A 6110-nucleotide genomic window follows, 5' to 3' on the forward strand; every position below is an offset into this window, starting at 1 on the left:
TAGCTCTTGTGTTCGTTGATGACATTATTCTTGTTGCCCAGACAAACAAACAGGTGCAGGAGTTTGCTAGGCAGCTGAAGCAGCACTTCAGACTCAAAGAACTAGGTCCTGTGAGTTCAGATCCAAAGAGAACATGATGGCAGTTTTTTACTAAGCAAAAAGGCAAAAATAGAGCAATTACTGCAAAAGTTCAAAATGACAGATTGTAAGGGTGTGAGAACACCAATGGAAGTGTGTTTTCTCAAAGACATCCAGTTAGAGAAAAAACCAGAATTTGAGAACCAGGAGGTGTTCCAATCTGCTTTGGGAAGTCTGCTTTATCTGTCCCAATGGAGTAGACCCGACATAGCATTTGCGGTCAATCTCCTGAGCCGAGAGGCTTCAAAACCCTCTACTGTGGCCTGGAATGGTATAAAAAGGGTCCTTAGGTATTTACAACAGACCAAGGAATTCAGCCTTAAATTATCCGCTCAGGGTGATACACAGCTTCAGTGCTGGGCTGACGCGGATTGGGCCAATACCGCTGACAGGAAGTCAATCTCCGGAATGGTGGTAACGTTCGGAGGTTCAGTGGTTGGCTGGCGTTCAAAGCGTCAAAGCCTCATTGCTTTGTCATCGACTGAGGCAGAATTCAGCGCTCTTTCGGGTGTGTGCAGAGAACTGGAATTCTACACATGTCTGGTCAGGGAGATATGTGAGAATTGTTTCCTGCCTGTAACAGTATGGGAAGACAATCAAGCATGCCTAAAATTGGCAGATTCAGGCCAATTTAAAGCACAAACAAAACACTTGGATATACGCTTCAAAAATGTATGTGAAAGTGTAAGAGCAAATGTAATCAGGCTCAGATATTGTTCTAGTCAGGAAAACCTTGCTGACGGGTTTACCAAGCCATTGACTTTTGAAAAGCACAATAAGTTCTGTGAAATGTTGAACATGGGATAGAGTTGATGTTGAAATCGCACCCAGGACATTGCGAACGAGAGGGGGTGTTGGGATTCTGGACAGCAAGGAGTTAAAAAACCCTCTCAGGCGTTCTTATTTCTCTGGGTGCTAGCCCACAGCTGTGCGCTGATTGCTAATTGTCGTGTAGTCATAAATCATGCTCTAAAGAGAATGCTCTCTCTCTCTGTCTGTGTGAAGTTTGAGTCGGAGCATGAGAGCAGAAAGTTAGGTGAGAGGAGTGTTAAGAGATAAGAGTGCTGCTAAAATGCAGCTTAGTTCAGTTGGTTTAGATGTATTATGTTAAGCTTCAGTAAATAAAGTTTAAGTTAGTCTTTGAAGCTACAGTGTGCTTGTTTTCTTGAAGACACCGGCAAACTGCTATCTGGTTCCAGTTGCGCAGTAACTCTGCTAGATACAAGAAGAGGATTTTAAACTGGCACAGCGGGAACGTGGCTGGGCACCATTGCAACTTGGCAGCGTGGGTCCACAAGTGTTTTATGACCCACTAATGAACTTTATAGCACCACGGTCATAAAAACATCAACAGTCTTCTCATGAGGTGGCCAAAGTATTGGAGTCTCAGCTTCAGGATCTGTCCTTCCAGTGAGCACTTGGGGCTGATTTCCTTCAGAATGGATAGGTTTGATCTTCTTGCAGTCCATGGGACTCTCAAGAGTCTCCTCCAGCACCATAATTCAAAAGCATCAATTCTTCGGCGATCAGCCTTCTTGATGGTCCAGCTCTCACTTCCATACATCACTACTGGGAAAGCCATAGCTTTAACTATACGGAGCTTTGTCAGCAAGGTGATGTCTGCTTTTTAAGATGCTGTCTAGGTTTGTCATTGCTTTTCTCCCAAGAAGCAGGCGTCTTTTAATTTCGTGACTGCTGTCACCATCTGCAGTGATCAAGGAACCCAAGAAAGTAAATCTCTCACTGCCTCCATTTCTTCCCCTTTTATTTGCCAGGAGGTGAAAAATGGTTTTTATTAAGTTTTCAATTTTACATTTCAAAATAAACATTTTACAAATGTTAAAATATCCAATGGCTTCCCTTCTTCTCCTTCCATGGTTCATTTTACGTATCATACATTCCTGCATATTTCACTATAGGCATTCAAGCACATGCCTGCCCAAATTTTGGTGAGAAGCCATTGGTCACCCACCACTGTCTGCCTACACAAATCTAGACTGTGGCCGCACACTTATGGAATGTGCCATTCTTATGTCATACAATGGATCAGTCCTGTGGATAGACGACTGAAGTGTAGGCCAGCGCTTTCTTCCTTTGCATAACATCCTAGAATTTTCCAGTTGAGATGGGACCCCAAGGGATATCTAGCCCAACCCTCTGCCAACACAGTTACAGTTTTGTGTGATTGTGCTTCCTTCCGGTGGAAGCGTGGCTTTTCTTTTCTTTCCCATCGTGCTCATTCGGCACATTGCTTTGCAAAGGTACCGTCTCCCTGGATACAAATACATTTCCTGTCCCCCTTTTCCTGGTTAATTCATACACTAGTGGCCAAAATTGTTGAAACCTTTTGGAAAAAGTATTTCTGAGGTTGGATGGCTCATGACACCACTTTTTTATTTTTATTTTTGGAGTAATACCATAAAATTATATATCAATGGAAAGGTAATTGAATGAGGAATGTAATGCAACACAGTTTGTTCAACTATCTGTAGTGCTTTTTTTTTCTTTCTAAAAAAATGTTTAGGGGTACTTTCATTTTGACTCAAGAAAATTTGAAATAGTTCAAATTGGGGAAAATAAATACAGCAAGTGGACAAAAGTACAAAGATTCACAAAATGTTTAGGGGTATGTGTACCCCTGCGTACCACCAGAAAAAAGCGCTGATTATCTGTATTCTATCAAAAGTTATAGACAAATAACCAGAAAAAGGAAGCACAACTTGCTTAGGTTGATATGCAGTAGCTTACCTTCATTTGAATGTAGCCAATGAGCATGAGATTTCCACAATTCTTGCTACTAGTGTACACTTTGTCCTGGTAGAGGGCAGAAATTCAGGGGTGCATGAACCCACATCGATTTCTCCCTGATTCCTTAATGCTGTAAAGCAAAACGAACAAATAAATAACCAGCGTGCCCTCAACTTGCTGCCCCACTGATTACAACTGACCCTCATTGATTAAACGATTAATGCTTCACATCATTAAACTGGCTAAAGCTCACAGTCCGTGGCGAGGAGAATAATGGAACGGGCGCAGAAATGAAATAGGCAGCTCTGTTTTCTGTCTTTCTTTGGCACACCTGGAAAGGCGGCCGAGGCCTGAGACCTTGGGGAGGTGAGGCGGGCAAAGCCAGCCTGTTTTCTGGGACAAGACTGATGCGCCGTATTGTATCGAGGACAGGAGCAAGGATGGGAGGAAGGAACAAGAGTGCTTTCAGCTTGACTCGCCCAGTTGCACCTCTTTGTCCAGGCCTCCCCAAACTGTGGCCCTCCAGATGTTTTGGCCTACAACTCCCATGATCCCTAGCTAACAGGACCAGTGGCCGGGGAAGATGGGAATTGTAGTCCAAAACATCTGGAGGGCCGAAGTTTGGGGATGCCTGTGTTTGTCCATCCTGCCTGACCATCAAGGGACCGATGGGATTCGTGGCGGACAGGAGGGAGCTGTTTAGTGTAAGAACAGCCCAACATTTCCTCTTTAAAAAAATTCATTTTCACTTTTAAAAGTTATCATCATGCATAAATCATAATCATTTTACAAATAGAATTCTCAGAATCCCTGAACTTCCCTCCACCCTTCCATGGTTTCCATAGTTATTCTTTTCAAACTGCATCATATCGTAGTCTCCATATTTTCTTAAAACTCAGTTCTCACCATAGTTCTCGCTTCATTGCAAGTGGTTTTTTAAAATCATGCCAATGTTTTCAATTGTTTACAGTGTTCTTTTAAGTAACTTATAAAATTTTCCCTTTCTTTATTAAATTTATTGTCCTCTTGATCTCCAATTTCCCCGGTCATTTTCACCAATTCGACATAGTCCATCATCTTTATCAGCCATTCTTCTTTTGTAGGTAGTTTGTCCTCCTTCCATCTTTGGGCAAATAGCATCTGCACAGCTGTTGTAGCATACATAAACAGTCCCATCTGATCCTTGGGTATTTCTGAACCTAAAATTCCTAGTAAGAAAGCTTCCGTTTTTTCCACAAAAGTAATTCTAAACATATTTTCAACTCTTTATAAATCATTTCCCAATATACTTTTGTTTTCTAGCACGTCCACCACATGTGGACAACATATATCTGTAGCAGTTCTATACATTTTTGCTAATTTAGTAGGAGTTCGGTACCAGCGACACATCATTTTCATATAATTTTCTTTCAACATACAATAGGTTGTAAATTTTAGATCTTCCCTCCATAGTTTTTCCAATGGTGCCAATTGTATATTATATCCATTATCCCTTGCCCATTGTATCATTACTGATTTCAAACCGCCCAACATTTCCAGTTCCCAGTTTGCATATCGGTGTGCCTAATTTCTACCAGGGGGGTTGGCATGTTTGCAGCAACAGTTTCCAGGGAACATTGACACTGAAAAAATCTGTTGCCAGAAAAGATTTAGGACATGAGAGCTATCCCCAAGAAGCAATGTTACTTTGTATTTGCGAGCTGGACCATACAGAAGGCGGATCGCCGAAGAATTGATGCTTTTGAATTATGGTGATGGAGGAGACTCTTGAGAGTCCCATGGACTGCAAGAAGATCAAACCTATCCATTCTGAAGGAAATCAGCCCTGAGTGCTCACTGGAAGGACAGATCCCGAAGCTGAGGCTCCAATACTTTGGCCACCTCATGAGAAGAGAAGAATCCCTGGAAAAGACCCTGATGTTGGGAAAGATTGAGGGCACAAGGAGAAGGGGACGACAGAGGACGAGATGGTTGGACAGTGTTCTCGAAGCTACCAACATGAGTTTGACAAGTGGAAGACAAGAGTGCCTGGTGTGCTCTGGTCCATGGGGTCACGAAGAGTCGGACACGACTAAACGATGACAAATACTTTGAGGGATGGGATCCCTCTTAAGACTGTGGGTCGATTTTGTTGTGAATTTTATCAACGAAACCTACTCATAGCCTTAAATAAAGGGAAAACACTGCTCCTACAAAATAATGTTACGTGCCACCCCAATTTCTGTGTTGTGGGAGAGTACAGGGGTCCAAGGCAGGATTGGAAATGAGGCACGGCATAGACTGTAGTGTCTTTATTATATATGGTTTATTTACACATATACACCACCTGAGCTGGAGGGGCTTCCAGCATTACACTCCAAGAGGGTCCAGCTTCTCCCACGGCCACAGTCCCGGGTTCAAATTGTCAACCCACACAGTGCTCTGACCCCACTTTCCCAAGTCTGCTAGCCCTTGTAAACTGACCCCTCCCAGCTCAGATCAGGAACACTGAGATCCTAGACACATCTCACCTAACTAACACAGAACTTGGTTGAATTCGAACCCTTTCCCGGATCCCAGAATTTAGGGGAGCCTTGAACCCCCACCCCTCCCAAGCTTATAGCAATAATAAAGATAATAGGAATAATTATGACGAGGGTGAAAACGAACAGAAGCTCGCTAGCGGCAGCTGTAAGAAATCGTGGGCTTGCGGGTGTACAAATATTATATGCTTGCATAGCAACCTGAAATGCTGGGAGGCACAACAGAAATAATGAACTGGACAGGGACGTGGGTGGCACTGTGGGTTAAACCACAGAGCCTAGGGATTGCCAATCAGAAGGTCAGCGGTTCGAATCCCTGCGACGGGGTGAGCTCCCGTTGCTCGGCCCTTGCCCACCTAGCAGTTCGAAAGCACATCAAAGTGCAAGTAGATAAATAGGTACTGCTCCAGCTGGAAGGTAAACGGCATTTCCGTGCACTGCTCTGGTTTGCCAGAAGCAGCTTAGTCATGCTGGTCACATGACCCGGAAGCTGTACGCCGGCTCCCTCGGCCAGTAAAGCGAGATGAGCGCCGCAACCCCAGAGCCATCTGCGACTGGACCTAATGGTCAGGGGTCCCTTTATTAGACACGGCAACTGGAAAACAAAACAAAACAAACAAAGAAACAAACGATACTGCGCATAAGATAACTGCACAATGAGATAACTGTTGATCTCCTTGCTTCTTAGCACCCACCCAAGTC

Source organism: Zootoca vivipara, chromosome 11 (assembly GCF_965207765.1).
Source record: "Zootoca vivipara chromosome 11, rZooViv2.hap1.1, whole genome shotgun sequence".
Classification (NCBI taxonomy): Eukaryota; Metazoa; Chordata; class Lepidosauria; order Squamata; family Lacertidae; genus Zootoca; species Zootoca vivipara.